We start from the raw sequence: 25,561 nt of genomic DNA, 5'->3' as shown, positions 1-25,561 counted from the left end.
GTCTTGCAGCGGTCACACAGGCCCCTGCATGTATTTTACTGTCAGGGGACGACTGAGGAAACTGGTAAGTTCCGGGGCTCCAGGGCTGTCGGCCTTGAGGCCAAGTGCTTTTACCTGCTCGGATATCTTATCCACCCTCCCCCCCCCCCCCCCGTTTCATGCTCACCTACATATTTGGTTTTGTCTTTGTTTGGTTTAATGGCACTAGGTATTAACCCAGGACCACTGAACTTGGTCTCCAGTCATTGTTCTTGTTCATTTTGAGACAGCTCTTGCCAGGTTACTGTGGTGCGTTGGATAAGAATGGAAGAATGGCCCCTCTAGGCTCCGACATTTGAATCCTGAGTCACCGGGCAGTGAAACTCGTTGATAGGATTAGAAGAACTAGGAGGTGTGGCCTTGAAGAAAGTAGGTCTCTTTGGGGGTGGGAGGCAGGGTGTTGGGTTGGGCTTTGGAGTTTCAAAGGTCATCCCAGACCGTATTTTTCTGCCCATGGATCAGGGTGCGGCTCTCAGCTACTGCTCCAGTGCCTGTCTGCATATACCCACAATGCCCCTGGCCATGATGGTAATAAACTGAACCTCCGAAACTGCGAGCAAGCCCCCAGTGAAGTGTTTCCTTTAAGAGGAGCTGCCTGATGATGGGGTCTCTTCACAGCAAGGGACCGGTGACTAAGACAGTTGCTACGGCAGCTTCGAACTTAGGGTTCTCCTTCTGAGCCTAAGCTGGAGTACCAAACACACATCACCCCTCCCAGCGAGAAGGCACGTTTATAAGGAAGGCATTCTTTTTTTTTATTTTAGATTTATTTATTTATTATATATACAATATTCTACCTGCATATGTGCCTGTAGGCCAGAAGGGGGCACCAGATCTCATTACCGATGGTTGGGAGCCACCGTGTGGTTGCTGGGAATTGAACTCAGGACCTCTGGAAGAACAGCCAGTGCTCTTAACCTCTGAGCCGTCTCTCCAGCCCAAGGAAGTCATTCTTAAGTTACTCTATTAATCCATGAGTGGATCAGTCCATTCAGGAGGATAGAGGGCCCTGTGAACACTGACGTGACGGCAATCAAATGTCAACACAGGTTTCAAAAGGAACAAACTGTATCCAGACGGCAGCAGGCTGCAACGTCCATGGGGCAGGGGGTGGGGAGGAGTGAGAGCACAAACTGTGATTTTCCTGTTCTGTCCAGTTGTCCAGAAGTTAAAATGAGTGCACTTGAAAACACAATACTAAATTTAAAAAAACAGCAAGTTCTCAAACGATAGGGTCACTCTGACACCACTTACGTAAGCTAAAAAGCGCTCAGAGTGCCGCCAGCTGTGATTTATGAGTGATATCGGGTGAGCGCGTATGAGAAAATGTCCACTGATTGCAGGATAGTGGCTGGGCATTTGGAGAGAGAAGCAGGCACAGAGGGACTTCGGCGGCATTTCAGGTCTTTCTGTTTTGTTTTTTGTCTTTTTAAGAATCTGATGTAAATGCAGCAGAATGTTAGCACCTGCCATTTCTTGGAGGCAGGTGGGCCCCTGCTCTTTCTCTCCTTGTATTTTCCTTTAGGGTTGAAGTACATCAGAACTGAGAGGGAAGAAAGGACGAACATGGCGCAATGACCCCCAGCACTTCCCACATGCTTACAGGACAGGCTCATGGTAACGGAGGACCATGGGTTCCTCTCTGCTGCAGAAATGGACACCCAAAGCACCCCCCACACACACCAGACAACTATGCTGAGGCTCCTGCTATCCTGCTCCTGAGGCTCACGGAAACTGATCCTAGCTCTTTCCTTTAGATGTGAGGTGGAAATGAGAACACGGGCTGCACCAACCACCCCAACAGTCACGGGCGGGCGGCACCAGCGTCTGCGTTCTAAGCCCGCCAGCCGCTTCTCCACCCGGAGGGAAGTCCTGGCTTTTTCGCTCTTCTTCCTCTGTCTTCCCTAGTGTTTCCTTAGCCATTCAGCCAAGTGTCAGACCCAGGGCTCCTCTTCCACGATTCCACCAAAGCTGAACCCCAGAACAATGGCTTCTACACTCAAGTATGGGGTTGGGGGAAGCTTCTTGTGATGGTTCTGGGTTCTACCTTTGATTCCAGATGGAGGCATCAAGTGCTGAAAACTGTTGAACAAAAGGTCTCTGAAGACATAACAAAACAAACAAACAAAACCAACAAAATGCCCCCAATCACCCAACTGCAGCCCCTGCCAGCAGCCCCGGGGACGCTCAACCTCCGAGAGGCCCTTGAGAGCCTCTTCTCCGGAAGACTGAGCCCTGGTGTGTGAGCGACCCTGCAGCCTGAATGCTGAAGCAGCTCAAAGGGGGCTTCTTGATATTTCAGCAAAGGAGCCGCGTCCTGGACCACTGTTTACAGGCTCTGCTCCCATCAGGGATGCCCTGACCACACCCCTGAAGGCGCAGCCTCCAGGATGGGTGAGCACTGGACCCCAGGAAGCCTTGAAGGGCAGTAACAGATCTGAGATGATTTCCGGCTGGTCAAGGCACAGACTCTGGGAAAGAAAGAGGAAAGAAAAAGGAGAGGAGGAGGGAGAAGGAAGAGAGGAAAGGACAGAGAGGGAAGCAAGGGTTCAGGAGAAAGATTTGTCTGACCTCGGTCAGCAACTGCCTCAAGACTTAGGGTGAAAATGTAAAAGCGAAAGCACAGTGACACCTGTGGAGTCCCCTACATGTGACCGCCAGAGTCTTCTGTGTTCACTCTGTCACAGACCCCCTCCTCCAGGTCCCGCTGGACCCCCTCCTCCAGGTCCCGCTGGACCAGGCTATCTTGGGGAGCAACAGAGAGAGTTTGCAGACTGAAGAGGTGAAGACAGGCTCATGGGAAGGTGGGGAGGGGGTGCTGAACAGAGCTTCTGGGAGCAGGTTGCTTTGCAGGGTGAATGTTGTCAGGCTACGGGCAGTGAGAACCCCAGCTGCTTTGATGTCTTTCCGCTCCAGACGACTTCCCAGACACCCTTAGGCTTCTTCATGGCTGCTGACCTCTCTACCATCCCAGATGGTCTCAGGTGCCTTCCTTCACTACCTGCAAACCCGTCTCACACTGCAGCAGCCCCCATTCTCCTGTTAGTGTGGGGCCCTGGTCCTGCTTGCCTGTTAGAAGGGGCACGTGGGTTGCAGAGACACCCTACGCAGTCCTCCAGAGCAGATTCTAGCCTTCAAGTTCCTGGAGAGGGGCACCCTGCCTAGGTGCCCCAGAAGCACCCTGAACCCCTGACAGGGGCACATTAGCCATGCGGAGAGACTTCCCATGTTGCTTGTCCTTCCCTTTCCTTCTTGATTCTCTCAGCCTCTTCTGTGCCCCTCTGTCCTCTCCCCAGCCCCGATGACCCACGGCGGGGACAGGCCCCTTCAGGCTCTGCTTCTCCAGCTGGACAGCTAGCCCTCCCGGCTCCGTAGGACACGGCTACTCCAGGAACTACAGTAGAACAGCGCCCTCTGCCTTCGGCAGCTCCCCGAGGGCAGGGCCGCCTTCCGTGCTGTGTCCTAAACAGCAAACCTCTGTTCTGTCTGGATGCTGAGGCAGAGGTGAGCACCCATGGCTGGTTCCAGCACACACACACACACACACACACACACACACACACACACACACACAGAAAGACAGCTATACACAGATACACAGGTGGTCAGCAGAGCCCACCCTAGAGCTGACATGAAGGTGTTATTACCCCAGTTTTGTGGATGGGGAAACTGAAGCACAGAGGGGAGGGTCAAGGGCTTTCCTGGGAGCACACAACTAGTACTGGAAGACAGCTCTGACCAACTCAGAAGTCCAGGTTCTTCCTATGGACGTTGGGGGATGAGATCTTTCCTGAAAGATGCTCTGTAATGGGAACAGTTTTCCCGAGGGGGCAGAACTGTGGGCTGAGAAGCAAGGGGCAGCCAAACGTCCAGGCTGTGAACCTAGACACCCATTTTGAGAGGTGAGTTCTCCCAGGTGATGAGCAAGCTGTAAACAGACTCACTTAAAGGGAACCTCACACTAGCACCCTTTCCCGCCCACTCCCACTGCCCCAGGCTCTGTGCCGTTGGGGTGGGACTGCGTGGTACAGAAATTCCTAATCTGCTGGGAAAGACTGTGGTCCTCCGGCGCCAGGTAACACCCTCCCTCAATGGAGGATGTGGATGTAGGGTGAAGTACCCACCATGACCGCACGATGCCGCCCTTGGGCCATGTACGCCATGCCCTCCCGCGCGCTGGGGACGGCGCCCAGCAAGCCTGCTTTGTTGGGGCCAGAACTGGGTGGTCAGGGAGCATCAGGGCCCACGAGGGCCCTTGTGAGCATCCTGCGCTCACAAGGTGAGTCAGCCCTGTAACGTGATGTCTTCCTGTGTCCAGGTGGGGGCGTCTGCCCCACTAAAGCGCCGCAGCGCACTCCCGGCCCCATCCAGGAGCCCTTGGCACCCTTGAACTCAGCGAGGTTCTCTATCAGCTCACTCGTCACCTTAGAATTGCCCCCCGTGCTTCTGAACAGGGACAGAACCTTCGGGGGCCTTTGTTTCTCAAGATCTGTGGCTTTGTTAACAGTGAGATTGACACCATATTCCTCGCCCAGGGCTGCCCCAGGACCCAGACCCTGGGTGTAGGGAGCAGAGAGATCCAGGTAAGGAAGGGCACGGAGCCTGGCCTCCTCCAGGCCAGGCAGCACAGAGGTGGGAGGGGGGAGAAGAGGAGTGAGATGGTACCCATTTGGCCATCCCTGCTGGGCTGTGGCCTCACCACAACTGCAGAGTTCTACCTAGCTCCCTCAAACTGGCAGGGGCCACCTGCAGTTGATATCACCTGTCCTTACTACCTTTGGAAACCGAGGAGATATTTCTTATGTATACACGCCACAAGAGGGCAGCAGATCTCACTATAGATGGCTGTGAGCCACCATGTGGGCACTGGGAACTGGACTCAGGACCTCTGGAAGAGCAGCCAGTGCTCTTAACCTCTGAGCCATCTTTGCAGCCTGGACGTGGTGATTTTAAATCTTTCTATGCTGTGTCGGTCCACTGCTCTTTTTCCCAACATGGCGCTCACCTTTAGAAACTTCGCTTGGATTTTACAGCCCTGCTCCACGTACCCCCGTGGCCTCCTCTAAGGAGGATGACTTAGATTTCCAAGTCGGCCTCTTTTCTCCAGTGTGTGCAATCTTCCCTCCCCCCTCTAGATGGCCCTGGATTAGAGATTAGTAATGTGAGCAGTCAAGGAGGTTGTGGACTGACTCGGGCTGAGGGAGGGCAGACGCCCGGCACCTCTTTCTGCCACAGAAGCTCACCAGCTTCTTGTCGCTCAGCTACTGGAATCAACCCCCGTCAACCATGGTGTTCCCGGTCACAGGCCCCTCTGCACAGGATTCCAGCAGCCAGGCCTGTCCGGGATCTCACGTCTGCGCGACCCACGGGAGGGCTGGACATGCCGAGTGACAGCCCTGCCAGGAGTGCCCGTGGTAGCCAGCAGCATCCACCCACGTGGCCTTCTCTGGCCTTGACTGGGGCCACTCCTACTAAACTGCCTACCAGGCAAGGATGAAAGGTATCAGGTCACCAGGGCACAGAAAGTCCTCACGATCCCTTGGGGTCGCATGTCAGATAGTTATGATTCACAGTAGACAGTTACAGTTACAAATAATTTGATGGTAGAGGGTGTCACCGCAACCTGAGGAGCTGTGGTAAAGGGCCACAGCATTAGGAAGGTGGAGACCCTGGGGCGAGGGCTTCACCTGTGCTCACCCAGCAACACTAAGGCATGGCAACAGTGCTCTGGATCCACGCTGTAATCCTGGGGTTCTGTGTGACTCACCTGACTCAAGGAGCCCTTGAGGGTCTCTCCTGCAGACCAAGCCTCCCGCAGATACTTTTTGGGGTAAGGGCTTCCTGACTACTGTCGAGAGAACAGCAAGCCCAGACCGCAAAAAGACCCAAAGGAGACAGCTGTGGAGAGGTTTCGGAGGGGCCTCATCTGCCGACAGGACCTGGAAAGGGGGAGTGAGGAGGCAGGGAGTGGGGAGAGGCAGGGCCTCGGGAGCCTGCAGGAGCCAGGTGGCAGGCATGCCAGTCTCACCCTTATCTGGCAGGCTGGCAGGGAGCAGAGCGGCTGTGTGCCCGGGTGTGTGACGCAGCTGGGAGCTCTGGGAGGATGTTATGCTCTCCTGCTATGCCTAGGATTCAGCCACCCCAGGAATTCCACAGCATCCGAACACTCAATTCCCCTGTGAACTCACCAAGACCCCAGGAAGATGCTGTTACCGGACATCCTTGGGCATAAGGCACGGATATTGGTCACTTCAGCTGCTGATGAAGGAAGGTAGAGGCCCGGGCAGCTCCATTTGGACCGTCCCACCTGCCCCAATCTCTATGGTCTTAAACAACTACAGTGACCGTTCCTAAGTTTTCCTTTGCTCCCAGAACGAAGGTACAAAGCTTCTTGGAGTCTTCCCCACTCTACCTGGAGGTCCCTGAGTCCCCAGCCACAGAGAGCGGAGAGGTCCCGAGCTGGGTGAACAGGAAGGTGCTGCGTTGGATGGTTTCGGCTTCTCAGCCCCGTCCCAGCTCAGGTCGGCTGGCCTCTTGCAAGGAAGAGCTGTCTGCCCGCTCATGAGCAGAGGCCGCCTGGAGATAGCCGCTGGCCCAGCTCGGCTCCTGCCTGGGGATGAGAACAGAATGTGGGATGAGACAGCTCTGCTCTAGGGCAACCTGCAGAGAAGGGCCCGGGACACACAAGGCTGCAGGGCTCCGAGGGCACCTCTGTAGGAGAGATGCCTACGCTACCTTCCTGTTAGGGGGGGGTGCATTCACTCCCAGGAGGAGAAGGACGGGGTCCTGATGGGTCTGTCTGCCCTGAGCCACGCGGGCCTGGAATTCAGGCCGCCAGGCTGGCCGCTGACAGCTATCACGGGCAATGGGTGTGGCGCCCCTGCCTCTCACATGCCCCCGAGGATGCTGTGTCTCTGGCGTTGACCGTGTCTTACCTACACCCTCCCTCGGCTTCTCCAAATTCTTTGTGGTCGTTCACGCGGTGCGGCTGCCTGTGCGGTGCCTCGGGCTTCCCCGTGGGGTTGCACCCCTCAGGGTCCGCCCAGATCGCCCGCCTCATGTCGGCACACGGTGGGGGCTTCAGGAGCCTCTAGCCCAGTGCAGATACTTATATAACGATTCCTAACAGTAGCAAGGTTACAGTCATGAAGCAGCAATGGAATAATTTTATGGTTGGGCAGCACAGCATGAGGAGCTGTGCTAAAGGGTCGCAGCATTAGGAAGGTTGAAGCTCTAGCTGCTTCTCACCATCTCTTCAAAACGTAACCTGTAACCTCCTCACAAGAGCCCTGTCTCCACACTTGCTATTCGCTGCCTCATCTTCACAAAGTGGCCTGATTGACCCTGTAAAGACAAGGGTCAAACCTAGGGAGAGCTCAGCTGGTATAGTGTGGCTCAGGGCTTTGGGCCTCCGCACTGTTGAAGCTGGGAGTGGTGGGGCCCACCAGGAATCCTAGTAAGGGATGGACTCGGGAGAATCAGACCTCAAGGTGACCTTCAGATGCATAGCGAGGTCAAGGCTGGTTTCAAGACCCTTCCTCAAAAACAAACGAAAACAAGAGAAAACCCAGCCAACCAACCAATGAACGACTGACTCGTCACATCTCGGCATAAATCCTTCTTCTTCAGCATCTTCCATCTCACTCAGACTAAAGTTCACAGTCCCCACCAGAGAAAATGCCAATGAGTCCTGTCCCTTGCACACACACACACACACACACACACGCACGCACGCACACACACACACACGCATGCACGCACGCACACGCGGGCACGCACCTCCTCTCCGATCACCTGGTCCATTCTTCTCCAGACACTCTGGCTGCCTTGCTTGCTGTGACAGTGTCAACTGTGTGTTGATTCTGTGAGTTGGCCTCAGGATCTTTGCATATGCTTTCGCTTTACAAGGATGATCTTCTGCGTATCCCAGGTCTGGGCCCCACTCCTCCCTAGTCCTCCTGTCAAACTGAGGCTTTCTTAAAGAAGCTGTGATGGCTAATTTTATGTGTCAACTTGACTGAGGCCCCGAGTGACCACCTATCCACTATATTGAATGCCTCTCCAAGGGTATTTTTAAAGATGAGGTCAACATTTGTATTAGTAGGCCAAGTAAAACCGTTGCCTAATGTGAGTGGGCTTCAGCCAGTTCTCAGAGGGCGGTAGCGTGGTTTGAGGGTAAAATGTCCCCCATAGGCAGAAAGAGAGAGAGAGAAAGGGGGGAGGGAGGAGAAGGAGAAGGAGGGGGACAGAGAAGGAGAGAGAGAGAGGCAGAGAGAGAAAGGAAGAGAAGTGGAGGGAGGAGAGGGAGAATGAAAGGGAGAGGGAGAGAGAGAGGCAGAGAGAGAAAGGGAGAGGGGGAAGAGATGAAGAGAGAGGGAGAGAGAGGCAGAGAGAGAGAGGCAGAGAGAGAAAGGAAGAGGAGTGGAGGGAGGAGAGGGAGAATGAAAGGGAGAGGGAGAGAGACAGAGAGAGAAAGAGAGAGGGAGAGGGGAAGAGATGAAGAGAGAGGGAGAGAGAAGGAGAGAGAGGCAGAGAGAGAGAGAGACAGAGAGAGAAACAGGGAGAGAGTCAGACAGACAGAAGAAATGGAGAAGAGCATGGCCTTGATCATTGCTCTACACATTTGGGCTTCAGGGAGTTAGTCATGGAGCTGTGATGAAACAGAAATGATGTGGGAGAACAAGGGCTCATGGGATGAGGCCAGGACACCTAGGCCCAAACAGAGTCCTTATGCAAATGACAGAAACGTGTTCCCATGGCCAGCACCCCTGCCCTGGACACACAGCTCTACTCTGGCAGGATTACGGGAGCAGGACCCCACAGCCTGCTACTCAGTGACAACTGTCACTTCCTCCCCCTGCTCCCCCCCCCCCCCACCACATCATCAGAGAAGTCTCCAAGTCCTGCCTCCAAAGGCTGTTCTGATTCCGTGTCCTACCATCAACCCCCACCCTCTGCCCACCTACCCCAACAGCAAAAAGCTGTGCCCCCTGAGAAGATTCTCACCTTCCCAGTTCTCACCTTCCTCCTGATCCCTGACAGACATAAAAACATGAGCTGGTGTGTGGAGGGAGGTCCTCAGTGTCCCTCAGTGTCTGCTCCAGCTTCCCCTGCCTGGCCAGGCCGTTGGTCTACGTTGTAGAGTGCTTCCCTTAGGCCTCTCCCCTGAAGATAAGAAAGGGTAAGGAAAACCAAGACCTTATGACCCAGTGAGGCAGGGTGTGTGAGGGCGGCTCTCCCTGTGGCTCCCCCATCTTCCTGGCACCTTCTGCTCAGACAGAAGCAATCACACCAGAGCCCTGTCCTCCCTTTAAACCAGCCCCACCCCCACTCCCACCCCCTCTGTTAGTCTCCATTTGTCCCACAGAAACCCCTACCACCGCCTACCCCCTCCTTTTTCTGCTTCCTCCCTTCTTGCTCCACCAACCCCACCTACTCCCTCTCCTTGGCTACCTCCAGTCCTTCGCCAGAATCCCAGCAGCAGTGAAATTCATTCACCACCCAGCCACCGCGTAGGTCTCACCTGAGCACCTGCACTTGCCGTGCCCTTTACCAAATACAGTGGGTGGAGAAATGAGCCCTCACAGGCCTTGCCTTCCAGGCCCTTCCAGACGAGAAGGCCGGTGTGGACATGCCTCCCCGGGTGCTGGGATCACCTCCAACACAGCATCCACTGGAGCTGAGCCACCCTCTCCCCCATGCTGGGACAAGGCTGGGTCCGTAGGTAAATGGCGGAGGACAAACCCAGGGCTAGAGGAGCCCAGGAAGCTGAGACTCCCCAAGATGGATGGGTGGAGGGAGGGGAGCCTGGGGCACTCCTCCAAAGAGCTCATGTTTGGGCAGTGTGGGGGAGTCTGAGGTGGTTGGAGACAGGGAGGTGGAGAGCAAATGGCAGACACAAGGGCTCAAGACACAGAGAGGGAGAGGAGAGAATTCTACCAAAGCTTGGTGCTCTGGCCAGCGGACAGGTTTGCAGCCCTTGCTGTGGGCAATGGACTCTCTCTGAAGGGTTCTGAGTGGGAAACTGAAGTGGGACAGGCTGGCAAGTGTGAAATAGCTTTATAGATCTCTGGTGAACAGCAATGGGGTGCATTTTGGCTTAGCTGGATAGGGGAAAGACTAGGCTGCAGCAAACATAAGATATAATAGACAAGAAAGGACACTGTACAGATTATCTGTTGGTGGGAAGAGGGGTCCCAGTAAAGACGGTAAGGAGGCTGCCCAGGAGGAGAGGACAGTGCCGTGTGCCCTCCCAGACCTCACCTTCAACAGCATCCTCCAGCCACCTGAGCGTCAGTACGGAGGTGTTAAGGACCCAGAATGCACAGGGATAATGTCACTGTCAGTTCTCGCGGTGGAGGAGCTAATGATGAGCACGTATGTGAAGGTGAACGTGACGAGCAGGAGGCAGACAGAGAAGCTGCGGAGGGCGGGAGGCATGCAGTCTGAGGAGCGAGGGCCACTGTGCTATGGACAGCGCCCCTCCTCCAGGATGATTGTCCCAGCACTGTCCCCACACCTCACATCACAAGGTGGGCCAGGACATGAGGGAGGCTGCAGCCCCACCCTAGCGACGTCCTCGCAGTCAGGCTTTGGCCTACATGAGGGAAGGCTAGATACAGAGCAGACGCTGAGCCCAGGCTCTAAGCACTGTGTGACCTTGGGTGACTCCGCTCCTCGGGCAGAGCCCTGACCACACTTAATTATAAAACAGGGCTACTTCTACCTTCCGAAGGGAAAGCATGCCCGTCCAATGGTGGCTGGCCCTGCCACCCTGGCCCTGCCACCCTCACACCGCCGCTTCCTTAGCCTTCATTTCTGAAGTGCCAAGGTCAAACTTCTAAATGTCGTTTGAAGCTGCCCATTTGTCTCTGCCCCCCTCCTTACCAGCCCTGCCCTGAGGACCCGGGCCCCTGTGAGCTCCTGGACTAGTGGCTTCCTGCCAGTCCACTCCACAGGAGCCCTTGCTCCTCCAGTGCCCCCAAATTTAAATGCAAATCTGCCTTTCTTCCTCCACTACCTGAGAAATCCTTAAGTGGTTCCTTGCCACTCTTAAAAGTAAATCAGTCTGATCACCTGCCTCCTGCCCACGCTCCTCCTGTGTCAATCTTCCTGTCTCTCCGGATGCTCCAGCCTTATTGGCATGCCTCCAGCTTCTTGAACACTCCAAGCTCGCCTCGGGGTCTTTGCCCTTGCTGTCCCCTCTGCCGGGAACAGTGTCCCTCCCACTTCCCTGGATAACTCTAGCACAGCCTGCAGCAGGGAGCTTAATTATCACCCCCTCTAAGAGACCTTCCCAGAGCACCCAAATTAAACTGACCCTGCTAGTCCACAGAGAACTCCGTCCCCACACTTGCAAACATATGTGCATGGCTGCGGTTCCTTTGTTGGTGGACTTAATGTCTGTCTGTCCCCCTGGACTAGATCCCTGAGGATAGCAGCCTTGTCTGTCTTATTAGCAGCTATATACACAACACTCAAAATTAGTGTTGATGGGATGAAAGGAAACGTGGACTGAACAAGGATGGATGGCAAGGGAGGCAAGAAGCAGAGAAGGAGGAGGCAAGTCTGTACCAGGTCCAGAGCAGATCCTCAAAATGGCAGCGCTGGTGACAATGTCCTAGGCAGGACTCTGGCTGGGTTAACAGAAGCCTAAAGGTGGCTTCCTGTTTACCAGAAAAGCAGATCTCTAAGACAGTTTCTGTTTACCAGGGACCTCCCTTAATCCTACCCCCAAAGGATTCAGTTCCTGGTCAGTCTGAGAAGCCGGTGACAGCCCACAGACTGTCACCCTGCTGACTGGTATAAACGCTGCTTACTTTTCTGCCATTTTGTTTATCCCTGCCCCCAACTCCACCACGAGAAATAGTCTTGGCATGTGATCCCCAATAAACCTTTTTTTCTATCATGGAGTGTTTTCCCTGAGCCCTCCCTTCTAGTCAGGTGACAGGCTCTCTGGTTGAGGGTCTGTGACTAGTGCAAGATTCGGGTGGACAGAAAGGCATTTGCCCAGTCTGTGGGGGAACCTGGAGAGCAAAGCCAGGATACAGACTCACGGGTGGGATTTCCTGATAAGTAGGAGGCAGAAGGAAGGGGATCAGGCAGAACGGGACCAAGAGAGAAGACAGAGGAAGACAAGCCACAAATGCCAGGCAGGACCACGAACAGTGGCAGCAAGGCACTGTGAGGCAGGCCTCAGTGTCTTTTCACCAGCAGCAGGCAAGGTAGCCCCTTGCTCAGCTGCTGGTTTGGACCCGTGTCTTGTTTTGTGAGCCATGTTGCTGCCAGGCGGGAGAGCTTGCAAGAGGTGTGAGCTTAACAGGCAGCAATGCCCAAAGCCCTCTCTTTAAGGGCACTGCCTTCCTGCTGTGATTGCAACTGAATGCAACTGACCCCGGAGAGCTGGGGAGACCAATGGGCATACAATATTCATTCCTGGGGGTGCAGTTTGTCACCACCAAAGGTTCTATTGAAGCCAGGTAGCTGTGCTGGGAAGAGGGATCTTTAACAGGGGTTCATGTCTTTCTCCTGAGAGTCGGATTATAAAGCAGGGCTGCCTCTGTGTCCCCTCCTTGCTTTCTACATTCTTCCACTTGCATTTTCTACTCTACCTTGGAAGCACGTAGCTCTCTCCCCAGGAACTGAAAAGATGGTAGCATCTGCTCTTGACCTTGCAGAGCTATGAGGCAAAGCAAATGGATCTTCTTTATAAATGATCTATTTTCAGACATTCTGTTACAGCAACAAAAATCGGACAAGACACTGTGTAATTTCATATTGAGATTTCGTCACCTGGTGAGTGACTCATCCTTCTTCGGTTTAGCTTCATTTTTCTCGATTTGTCGCCTGCCTGGCAACAAGTTGTTCCTTGTAATTTTCTCTGTTGAGTATTTGTTTTCCTTAGTTCACGTTAAAATAGAAATATTTCTTACTTGAGTGTTCCTCTCTAATTTATAGGCCAGCATTTATATTCTTTTTATCAGCTCAGTAATAATATTTTCCAGGCCTATTACAAGCTCTCATTGTCTTCATGGTTTCATTAGCCATAAAATGAAACTAAATAGAGTAACAGTTGTTTAATTTAACATATGAATCTTATCCTTGTTCTGAAAATAATTTAGATAAAAATAACGACTGTGTACACTGAATGGTGATGAATTGAGACAGTGCCATTTATAGAACTCCATTCTATTGTGATCTTTAGAGTTGCTTTCTTTCTGATGATAATGAAAACCCAACCCCCCCTTCCCATTCCACCTACATGAACCCACATCAGGGAATTGGACTGTGAGGTGGGGAGGGGCCTTAAATCTTGTGGGCTGTCAGCCCTCACTGGGGCTGTGACCATCAAAAGGGGAGTGCAGACATTTTCTCCTGGATGTCCTGAGCCCCACAAATCTAACGTCAAGAAAAAGTCCTTTCCAGAAGATCAAGCGCTCCCTCACTTCAAGCACAGAGGAGGCCTATCGCAGCACCCTGTGAGCCTGGAGGTGAGAGGAAGCACAGGACTGACAGCCGGGGACCATATTGCACCCCATTAGTGGTCCTGGGGGTCCTCAGAGATGGTCCCAGGGCTAGGCAGTGCAGACAAGCAGCCCACAGCTGGTTCTAACAGGGCTGGGGAGCTGGAGAGCGGAAGTGGGAGCAGAGTCCTGAGCAGGCTTTCCAGCTCTGCTGGGAAGGAATGCTCTCCACAGGGGCTCACTCTCCAGTCTGCTCTTCCCATCAGTCTCCCTTCTTAAGGCTGTGACAAAACGCACAGCAAATGCATCTCAAGGGCCCTCCATGTGGCTCATTCGACAAAGGCCTGCAAACCTGAGAACCTGAGCCCAGTCCAAAAACCTGCATGGTGGAGGAGAGAACTGGCTCCCGAAAGTTGTCCCCTGACCTTTACGCGCATACCATGCACAAGTGTACGCACATGCAACAGATAAAGGTAAAAAAAATGTAATGCAGCCTCAGGAAGGAAGGGGTTAGCTCCCTGGCTCGCTGTTTAAGGGTGCTGCCCACCACAGAGGGGAAGGGACAGCACAGGAGCCTGAGGTGCGTGGACACACTGAGTACAGTCAAGAAGCAGAGCGAGAAGCCAGCCGCTGTTTAGTTCGCTTTATCCTTTTGATCCAGCCTAGCGCCCGGTCCATGCCGTAATGCCACCCATAATTAGGGCTGATCTTCCCATCACTTAACCCAATCTAGAAAGTACCTTCCCTGGATCACCAGGTGCTTTTCTCCTAGGTGATTTTAGATCCTGACAAGTCTTCACTCTGGATTAACCACAACACCCTCCGGACGGTGGCCTCACCCCAAGCTGGTGAAGAGTCCTCTGATGACTTCCGCAGTGTCCTGAGCTGACTCCCAACCTGGTGGCAGGCAGGTGCCGGACAGCAGTGTCAAGACCAGAAAGTCTGTCTGGACACCCTCCCGCCCTCAGCCTGGAAGCACCGCTTTGGGTTTTGTCTCTGTGAGTGAGCCTGCGTGCCCTGATGGGAAGCCATGATCCTGAATCTACAAAGGTTTCCCTTGGATTTGAGGACCAATGCACAGGCTCATTCAAAGCTCTGAAGATGACCGGTCACATCCTTGCCCCGACCCTTCCTGTCCTGATCACCGTCTCTTCTCTAGCTCTGCCTTTTCTCTTCTGCCCCCATCCATGTCTCTATTTTTACTTCCCTCAAACTAACCTCCCTAGAAACTCGATTTTCTTTTGAGGACAATAAATGAAGCCGAGGGTGGAAAGGCAGCAAGAAAAGTGACGGGAAAAGCGTTTTCCCACCCAGTTCCCATCCAAGGACTGGATGCAAGCAAGCGAACAGTCCTTGTCCCATCCAAGGACTGGATGCAAGCAAGGGCAGTGAGTACCAGCCATTTGCTGAATGTCACGGCACAAATAAACAAACAAACAGATTCACAGATGTGCTGTGAAGAGTCTGTTTGGCATCAGGAATGTCCATGAGGACTGAGCCAGAGTGGAGCTGGCAAGAACTGGAGTTGGGCTCCCACTGCCAGCTACCAGCCACCAGCCACCAGCACAGGACTTGCCTTCCTGACTTGAGTAACAAGATTTGGGAAAGGGCTCTCTCCTGCCGTGGGTGACAGGCCGCACAGGACTCTTGAGTCTGGGAAACCACACAGGTGAGGCAGGCGGGTTTGCCTTAGACTTCTACCAAGGTGCTTTTCAGGTGCCTGAGATCAGAACGAAGGGCTCTGACAAGAGCTGGACGGACCTGAGAGTTTGTAGGAATAAATTCTCCCCACGCCCCATTCTCACATAAATCCTAACTCCCAATACCTCTGGATGTGACCTCCTTTAGAGATAAGGCCTTTGAGACAGAGGATTAGGTTAAAATGAGGCTCTCGGTGGGGGCACTCTTCCAGTATGTGTTCTTTAAAATAAAAATATCATCATATATGCTCGCTGCACTGGTTCTGTGTTGCACAGGATTCTTTGACACGACTGTGTTGTACACTGAGGAAACCCCTCATCCCCCTTCCCTTCCCTGTCTCATACAGTCTGTGTTCTCTGTGTGTGTGCGCGTACATGCCAGAGGCTCATAGTAAGTGTCTTCCTCTCTCATTGTCCACCTTATTATTATCATTGAGACAGGATTTCTCTGTGTAGCCCTGGCTGTCCTGGAGCTCACTCTGTAGACCAGGCTGGACTCTGCCTCTGAGTGTTAGGTTGTTATGCAGGCAATTCATCTGGCCTGCCCTCAGGGGCCTTTGGGGTCCTGAAGGTGTCCTATGTCACCCTTGGTCCAGGTACTCCGGATAGAAGACTGCCATTCCCACCCTCTCCTTCTGCTTTGGTTTTTCTCCCTTCCCTCCTCTGACCTCCCCCCCTCCATGCTCCTCTGTCTCTTCTCCTGTGCTCTCCCACTGTCTCCTCTCGACCCTCATGGCCCACTCAGGCCCTAAGTCCTCTCTTTTCCTTCCCAGAAATAAACCCCTTCATATCATCATATCAGACCTGTATAGTTTGTGGCATTTTAAAATACACCCTAACACCAAGTGCTGGGATTAAAGGCGTGTTCCACTGCTGCGTGGCTTCCACCTTGGTTTTTGAGGCAGAATCTCTCACTGTGTCTAGAACTTGCCAATGCATCCAGACAGGCCAGTCAGCATCCTTGGGGACCCCTGTCTCTGCCTTCCCTGGGCTGGATTGCAAGTGTGCACTGCCCCAGCCAGCTCCTTTTTGTGGGGTCTGGGGATCAAACCCAGGTGATCATCACACTTCTGCAGCAAGCACTTTACCTAGCAGCCACTGCCCTCGCCCCCCATCTGTGGGTTGTTGCTGTTTTGACGATACTGATAGAGTCTGACTGTGTAACCCTTGATGGGCTGGAACTCGGAGAGGCCCCCTGCCTCTGCCTCCTGCGTGCTTGCCACACCCAGAGACAACCTGTGTTCTTCTAGGAGAGCTACAGAGAAACACCTGCTTTCCTCCTTGTAGCCTCCAGAGCTGTGAGAGCTCTTCAGCGGCCCTGGTGGGTAAGTGGCTGAGGGCTGGATGGCTCCTGGTAGAGCAAGACTCATGAAGCTCTGCTGCTTGCTGTTTTTTGGGTTGTTATTTATGTATTTATTGGACACAGGGTCTCACTATGGGGCTCTGGCTGTCTTGGAACTCTGTAGATCACACTGGCCTTCAACTCATGGAAATCTCCCTGCCTCTGCCTCCCAAATTCTGGGTATAAGGTGTGCACCATCACACCTGGCTAAGCCCTGCTGCTGTGATAGGAGAACAGAACAGGGTTACTGAATCCATTCAGGAAGTGCTTAGAGCAAGCATTCAGGAGTGATCCTCAAAAGGTTTCACCTTTAGAACGACAACTCTAGGCCTAGGATAAACGCCATACTGTAGGATCATAGGAAAGGAAAGATATTCAGCCTGTCAGGACTCCTGTCTATAATAGCAAAAGATAATATATATATGTAATATATATAAAGTATATATTTCTGTTTGCACTTCTTTTTTTAAAAAAAAGTCAATATATTTTATAATATGGTATGGAACATCATTCGCATTGTCCAGAAGATCATGACATTATTTTAGGCATGAGAAGAAATGAGAAAACGTGACTTAATGATTAAGAATAATCAGCTCATGATTGTAACACCATAGACACAAGCCCACAAAGTAAGACAGATGTTAGAACTACTAAACGTGGCCGTTTAAAAAGGCTGTGGCGCACGCCTGTAATCCCGGCACTCTGGGAGGCAGAGGCAGGAGGATCTCTGTGAGTTCAAGGCCAGCCTGGTCTACGGAAAACTAGAAACTCTAAAGAAGATGCCGTGGGCCAGGTAGATGGTTCATGGGTTAAGATGCCTCCCACCAAGGTGACAACCGGGGTTCAATCCCCACCAGATGGAAGGAGAGAACCTACTCCCACAAACTGGAAAAAGGAGGTGGCCCGGGCATGGTGGCACATGCCTTTTCAATGTCAGCACTCAGAAGGCAGAGGCAGGCAGAGCTGAGTTTGAGGCCAGTCTGAGTTCCAGGACAGCCAGGACTATATAGAGAAACCCTGTCTCGAAGAGAAAGAAAGGAAGTAGGCATAGGGGCTGGAGAGATGGCTCAGCGGTCACGCACACCTGCTGCTCTTGCGGAGGACCTGGCTCAGTTCCCAGCACCCACATGGTGGTTCACAACCATCTGTGGCTCTAGCCCCAGGGGACCTGACATCCTTTTGATCTCCACAGGCAAGGGGCACACACACGGTACACAGACATACATGTAGGCAAAACATGCACATCAAATAAAAATAAATAAGTCTGGAAAAGACCTAACAGACATCCTAGAACTGTATACTACCCTATCTAAAATTTAAAACCTATTAACTTAGTATCCTGCTTGAGCCTGTAGCTCCAACCACGTACAAAGACATTTTTTTTAAGTGAGCAGAGATTCACTGACACACAAGAGAACACTGTGTAATTTAACACATGTAATTGGAGAATCAGAAGGAGAGAAAAAGAAAATTGAACAGAAAAGAATAGTGACTGAACATTCTCAGAATTTGGCGAAAAGCACCAATCTACAGATCCAAGATGCTCAAGAAACTGTAAGCAGGGTAAATACACACACACAGAGAGAGAGAGAGAGAGAGAGAGAGAGAGAGACAGACAGACAGACAGACAGACACAAAACCTTATCAGTATCTTAAAAATTAAATGCCAGAGGGCACAGGGACACCTCAGCACTACAGATTACAGCTGACTCCTCAAAGGAGACAATGAGAAGACAACAGAACACGATCTCATTGTTGAAAGAAAACAGACACCTCCCTTAAATAACCTGCCAACGCTGACTTATATATTTACTGAAAATGTTTCCAAGAACGAAAGATTAAACTCTCAGAAATGTAAGAACTGAGAGAGTTCATTGTTAGCTGACATCCCTGTGAACGCTGACAAAGTTCTTCAAGCTGAATAGAATTAATACCAGGTAGGCACTGGGGCCCTACAGGAAGGAGAAGGAACACTTGGAGCTACATACATGGGCAAAGGTAAAAGGCTGTTACTTTTCCTTTGTTAATTGTTTTAAAGACAACTATTAAAATAGCATTGTTGGATGCAGAGAATCTAGACAAGTCAAATCCCCAGGGCTGAAGAGACAGCCAGTGGCTGGCAGCGCCTACGCTGCTCTCCTGAAACCTGGGTTCGGTTTCCAAAACAGCCCCAGTGCCAGGGATCCAGTGCCCACCATGGCCTGCGGTAACACGTGTGGTGCACATGTTCTCATGAAGGCACACGCACAAACACACATGAATAGAAGCAAATGAATCACTACATCAGTCTTAAAGGAAGACAGATGGATGGCAACAATCAGGAAGCGGACAGGATCGGCAATGCTCCCACAGTCGTTGCGCCCACTGTGGGCTCCCTCGCTGCTAAGGGAGCCATCCCAGTGGCTACCATGCACCGACAGCTCTACCAGCAGGAGGAATCGTGGGGACACAACGCTACGCGGCTGCATGATTCCGTCTACGCGAGGCTACCTGGCCTAGAGCCCAGGGCTGAGAGAAGGCCTGGCTTGTAACAAGACAGGAAGAAGTTTGGGGAGATTTGTGAGGACTGGTTTTTGTTTACTTGACACAGCTAGAGTCACGTGAGAGGAGGCAGCCTCAGGTGGGGAAGCACTGGTCTGTGGCCATGTCCATTGCCTTGATTGCTGGTTGATGTGAGTGATGCCAGGCTTGGGCAAATACCTCCAGTCCTGGGAGGTATAAGAGGGGTAGCTGGGGCTGGAGAGGTGGCTCAGTGGTTAAGAGCACTGTCTGCTCTTCCAGAGGACCTGAGTTCAATTCCCGGCAACCTCACGGTTGAGGTGGCTCACAACCATCTATAATGAGATCTGGTGCCCTCTTCTGGTGTGCAGGTGTACTTGCAGACAGAACACTCATATACATAAAATAAACAAATAAACATTAAAAAAAAATACAAGGATAGAAGGTAGCTGAATGGGAGCCTGGAACCAGCCAGTAAGCAACTTCCTCCACAGTGCTGGCTCAGCGCCTGCCTTGAACTCTGGTCCTGGCTTCCCTTGAAGGAGTATATAACCTGTAAACCAAAGAAACTGTTTTCTCCCGTGGGTTGGTCTGTGTTTTACCACAGCAACAGAGAAGCAAACTAGGATGATAAAACCACCACGGGTGTGCTGGGGTTTGTGTGTGAGGGCACAGATACCAAGTGTATCAGACTGGACACGTGAAGTTTACTGTGTGCAGAGTATACCTCAGCAGAGCAGAACCAGAAACGCTGGATAAAAATGTTAAGGACACGGACTAGCCCCACAATACTGATAACGTCGGGCTGGGGTACTGGAGGATTGCAGCACTCCAGGACTCAGCCCCTAGTGGGGACGGCGTGGTGCCTGGCTGAGGAGGCCGAATGAGCCTTTCCTCCCAGGCCCGCCTGTGCTGTGCCCTCCTGGTGGGCTACTACCATCTTTCTAATTAGCCCGAAGCCCTCTGCTCCTGCCAGCCCCTGGGGCAGGTCTGCTCTGCCCACATGGCAGCTTATCGGACATGCTGGGCCCTCTGCTGCTGTTCCCACGGCAGCTCACGCTCTTCTCTCTGCCCTGGGTCACCACCTTACCTCACCCGGGCTTCCGCTCCATTCTCAGCTTCTCAACAAGGGTTCCACAGACATCTCCTCTCGGTATTTAGCTCCCTCTCAGGAGTCAATGCCCTTTCCCTGGCTCTATGTCTGTATTTCTCATTTCGGTTTTGCTAAATTACTTCATGCTGGGTTTTATTTCCCCCATTTTTGAGATAGGCTGATACAAAACTTGGCAATCCTGCCTTTGCCTTCCAAGTGCCAGAAGCACAGGTGCGTGCCAGCGCGGCCAGCCTACTATTTGCTCACATCTGAGCTCTAGCTGTTGCTGAAAGTAAGCTCATGAGAAGAGAGATGAATAGAATCTTCCCATGTCTTCTGCCCAGTGTTCTTTTTGAATTTCATTGGTAGAAGGCCTTTAGCGACGAACTGCATGTGGCCTTTGACTACGAGCTGCACTTGGCCTTTGTTGGCTTAATGGGTTGTTGACATTCTCTTCCAGTTTGTGGCTTACTTTTCCCTTCTTTCTTGTGATTCATTCTATGAACAGAGCCTTTTTTTTTTTTTTTTTTGGACAAGGACTCACGGCATAGCCCCAGCTGTCCTGGAACTTGCTAGATAGACGAGTCTGGCTTCGAATTCACAGAGCTCCGCTCGCCCCTAGCCTCTACCTCCTGGGTGCTGGGATTAAAGGCATGCGCCACCACGCCCAGCACAGCCCTTTCACACGGTTGTCCTGTGTGTGTCTGGCTTAGAGAAGCTTTCCTGTCCAAGTTCTTATAATCTGTTATCTTCTAAAACTTGTCTGGTTTTGTCTTTTCAATAAATTGTTGGGTGTGTCTGGAACTGAGTTCTGTGGACGGTGGAAGGTCTGACAGGAATTTCACTTTTCCCTCACAGATAGCCGGCCCACAGTCCACTCCATTTATCGCGCAGCTCCATCCGAGCCAGGATATCAGCAGTGCCCTCCTTGCTGAGGGTCCATCTCCCACAAAGCCAGCTCCCTGTTCTCACGCTGTGCCACGCCGGCGTAGTCAGGGCAGTACCAAAACACCGGCTGATTTCTGGAAGGCCAAATCTCCCGAGCTTATTTCCTATGATTGGCTTAAAAGTTGTTTTTTTTTTTTTTTTTAATTGAAAACATAAATCACGTTGTACCTTTGTAATAAGCCACATAGGTACCTGCTGCACTAGAGAGATATGTTTATTATGGAAAGCTTGAAGACCAGGTTGTCGGGCAGGGTAAGTGGCTGCTGTGAGCTGAGCCTACAGATCTACGTTTGTGAAAGGCAGTCTGTCTACGCCCCTTTAACAGCTTCCATCCCCGGCTGTGAACTCTGGTGCCTCCTATCATTGTCTTTGTATTTAACTTTGTTTTCCAAATTTTCTTTCCTGACTGTAGATTGTTTGTCATGAGGGAAAAAAACAGCCTTGTGATTATTTTTAGGTAATGATGTGTAACTATTAAAAAGGGACCAGGAAAGCACTGTGATCCTTCAAACCCTCCGTCCCAGCTGTTCTGAAGTGTAACAAGGAAGAAATGACAAATGTTTGGAAGTGATGGATATGCTAACCGCCCTGGTCTGATCATCACACCATGTGCGCATACATCAAAGAAATCATACTGCAGCCACAAACATGTTCAAGTATGTGTCAATCAAACATGACATAAAATCGTGCCAGCAGGGATAGCTCACCTGATAAAAGAGAGTGCTAAACAGACATGAGGAGCTGAGTTCAAATCTCCAGGACTCGTGTAAAATGCAGTGCTGCCTGTGCCCTCAGAGCTGTAGGGCAGAGACAGGAAGCTCAGTGGGACTTGCTGCCCCTGCCCCAAGAAATGAAAAGCACGGCGGAGTGGGTGAGAGGCTCGGCAGCTGGGGCGGGGTGTGCAATGGACAGGGAGAACAGAGCCATCGCTCAAGAGAAAGCACCAGAGAACGCTAGCTCGGGGACCCGAGGACTTGCTAAGTTGGCATTGGCGATGACTGGAGGGCTGGGGTGAGTCTGGCTGCGGTGCTGAGAGGGTGGTCGCCTCTCAGGGCACTTGAGTGAAGGTTGCAGGTCTGAGGGATTGAGTTCAAGGCAGCCCTGGAGTGGGAGGGGCCAGAGAGGAAGGCTGCCTGGTAAGCAAACAGGTAGAGCGGGAAGGAAGGAGAGGACAGCAGATGGGAAGGGAAAGGGGGGGCAGAAGGAAGGGCAGGGGAATGGGAAGAGAGGGAGAGGGAGAAGGAAGAGGGAAGGACCGAAGGAGACTATGAAACTGAGGTCTTGGGTTGGGGAGAGAAGCCGAGCAAGAAGGCAGAGGGATGCTTCCCCGAGGAGTTCTGGGAGAAGACCCTTACACTGGACCCCATGAAAGCTGCCCAAGGAGGTCAGGCCACAGCAGAGCTTGAGAACGTTTTATCTAGAAGTTTCTAATCAAGGGAAAGAAGGCAGAGAACGAGGCTTACAGGGAGCCAAACAGAGGTAACACACGGGGTGGGGGTGGGGGCAGTGATTAAAACGAAGGCGCTGAGCTGCTCTCTTGCGGTCCCCTCAGTGTCCCCAAGCTTCCCAGGAGCAAGCAGGGCCTCAGGCACGCGGGTGCAGCTCTGTCCCTCCTCTGGCATGCTGCCTGGCATTCCAGGGGACCCTCCCAACTCCATCAACTTTTTGTAACTGTCAAGAAGTGTCAGAGCGTGAAACCCGTTACATAAGTGGTCTAGCTGAAGCCAGGGTGCACTCTATTTATTTTGTGACAAGGCAAAAATGGAAACTTCCGCCTCAAGGCAGAAATATAAAACAAAGAATATGATAGCCTCTTCGGGAGAGTCCTGCTTGTCATTATGTGCCTGCTACTCCTTGCCAGCTGCTAAAACCTCAATGTCTGTCACTCACACTCACCCATCAAAGCCCTGGCCCACCTCAGCCCATCCGTCCTTTTCTACTCTCAGAGCTCAATTGGAAAAAATATATAACACAAGTTTGCAAAATGATGCAAACCAAAAGCAGGGTCTTGGGCTCCAAGTGGAGGGTGAAATTCCAGCATCCCTGAGACCAAAGCAGGAGGATCAGCCCATGTCCTAGGACAACCTTGTCTGCATAGTAAGCTCCAGGGCTGCCCATGAGAGACCATGTTCCCCAAACCTCAAATCCAAAACCAAACACAACCAACAACCAATCAAGGGCAGAGGGCGTGGCTCGGTGGTTGCGCTTCCGTCAGCACACTGAGCATACAGAAACAACAACCAACAGGACACCAGTCAATCAGACAGCCAAAGAAAGAGCAAGGCATCTGGACTGGAGATGTAGCTCAGTTGTTAGAGGGCTTGTCTGGCACACACGGGCCCCAGCATTGCATAGACATGCACGCTGGTGCATGCCTTTAAATCCACTACTCAGGAAATGGAGGCAGGAAGAGCAGAAGTTCACAGACATCCCCAGCCATGTAACAGGTTCAAGGCCAGCCTGATATGATAATAATAATAATAATAATAATAATAATAATAATAATATAATTGTGCTCTTTAACCTTATAAGGGTCTCACTACCTCACTTAGCTCAAGTGGCCCCCTTCTCTCAACCAGATCCAGCTGGTTTGCTCCAGACTGGAAGATAGCTTTGCCACTGGTGGCCACTGAGGTCTCCAACCGTAACCTCCCCCGGCTTCTTCCTGTCCCCATGGCGCTGGTCCACACTAGCTTTCTCCCTTACACCAAGACTCATGGGCTATCCCTTCCCTCCCCCCTGCCGTCATATGCTGGTCTTCCTGACCCTCTGAAGCCCCTTTCTTTCACTTTCCCAAGTTCTTGACCTCTCCTTGAGCCTCCCGAGATCCCCCTCTGCTCTTCCTCTGCTTCTCCGCCGAGCTTTAGGCAACAGTGATCTGTTGTTTCATGTGCAGTAAAACATCACCGACTGGAGGCGGCAGAGGGTAGGGAGAATGGCGCCGTGCGTGACCACAGGAAGCTTGTGCCCAGCTGTGGAGGCCATGGCTCTCAGGAAATAGGCTGAAACCGTCCACCTCAGGGACAGATCAAAACGGTATGGACATCTGAGAGAACCCCAAGACACTCGAGAAAGCCCATCTCTAGAAACAAGCATAAGGAACGCCAGATCAAGAGCAAATCTAGTCAGGGGCCAAGCGCTTTGTCGCCGATATCATCTACGCTGTGGCACACAGTGCCTACGTGTGCCCAGACACACATAAAAACAAGTTCTTAAAGATCGAACTGAGCTGAAGCATCAACATATTTTGAAGATTCCTGGTGTACATGGAAAATGTTCTCAGAATACTCGAAACTGCTTAAAAGTCGAATCGATGGAAAACACTGCCCTGTGACGCTCAGAGTGTCCTTGATTGAAGCAATCACAGCTTTATTTGGAAGCTGCGGTCAATGTGATCAGTAAACAGAAAGAAAAGGCAATAGCCTTATTCAACAGGGAGAGTTAAAAATCCGATTGTCTCCATTGAAACTTGAAGATCAAATGAAAATTATGCCAATTGTTGAGTTGGAAAAAGTACGTAGCTTCAAAGGAGATATTGAAAAAAAATTTATTAGCAACAACCAGCTAGAAATCATAATGGGAAAACACAAAATTTCACTCTGGGTAGTAAGCAAAATATAAATTTTCAGGAGGGGACAGACTCCGGACGAGCTCGGTGGCTGAGCGCCGGATGGTCGGACCACGCACGCCACAGTGGATAAACGACCACATCGCCAGGGAAGAATGGCAACGAGCGCGCTGCTTCTCAACAGGAAACGCTCACGTTGCTCGCAATAACGGGGTCAGTCCGGAGCCAGGCCTTGCTCAAAGTCCGGAGGAGTCCATATTGTAAGAGTGTTGGTGTTCCCCACACACTCCAGGGCAGGCAGCCTCTCCAGTGAGGGTGCAGCAGAGTCTCATTTAATAGGACGCTGTCATTATCTGGACAAGGATCAGACAGGGAATGCAGAAAACTCTGAGGAGAAAAGGCTGACCGGGAGCCTGGCACGCTTGTCACATCAAATAGGAAAACGTATATATCTCAAGCCCGTAGTAATTGCCGCAGTAAGGTCTCAGTGTCAAAGAAACCGGATCAAAGGCGCAGGCTGGAAAATCCACTTGGCATTTGAAGACGGCGGGGGACAGAAGGCGCTGTTGAGGAAGTGCTGCTGGGGAACAGGAAGACGGCGCGCCTCTGATTTGATTCACTGCAGAACAGATTCTTTCCCTGTGTCAACGACACCACGCCGCAGAAATGTTTTCAGGGGAAAAGATGTTTGCAAGAAAAGGTGCTATGACGTCTGGGAGTTGCTTCAAGATCTTAGAGGGAGGCTGGGGGCAGAGGTTAAACAAAACTGACCTCCAATCACGGTTGCCCCTGAGTGATGGAAATGCGGGACTTCATTACACTATTCTGCCTGAAACTTTAAATATTACACAGACTACAAATCCCAACTAGGAAAATATTCCCAGCACGACACACCAAGACAAATATCCT

At 51.9% G+C, this 25,561-nt stretch overlaps 1 long non-coding RNA gene across 2 annotated transcripts in view; it reads right to left on the bottom strand.

The window, feature by feature from the left end:
- Positions 1-840: 840 nt before the first annotated feature.
- The window catches only part of LOC132649696 (uncharacterized), a 41,547-nt gene continuing 16,826 nt past the window's right edge, over positions 841-25,561 (bottom strand). Inside the window, exons 2-4 of one of the 2 annotated variants that reach the window (XR_009588189.1) lie at positions 9,061-9,204; positions 6,228-6,649; positions 841-2,510 (exon numbers count right to left, since the gene is read on the bottom strand). This is a non-coding gene — a long non-coding RNA (uncharacterized LOC132649696). Of the gene's footprint in view, positions 6,650-9,060; positions 9,205-25,561 lie in introns of both variants that reach the window. The other variant, XR_009588188.1, reaches the window with a different exon arrangement.

Source organism: Meriones unguiculatus, chromosome 21 (assembly GCF_030254825.1).
Source record: "Meriones unguiculatus strain TT.TT164.6M chromosome 21, Bangor_MerUng_6.1, whole genome shotgun sequence".
Lineage (NCBI taxonomy): Eukaryota > Metazoa > Chordata > Mammalia > Rodentia > Muridae > Meriones > Meriones unguiculatus.
This window is presented reverse-complemented; position numbering and strand designations above follow the sequence as displayed.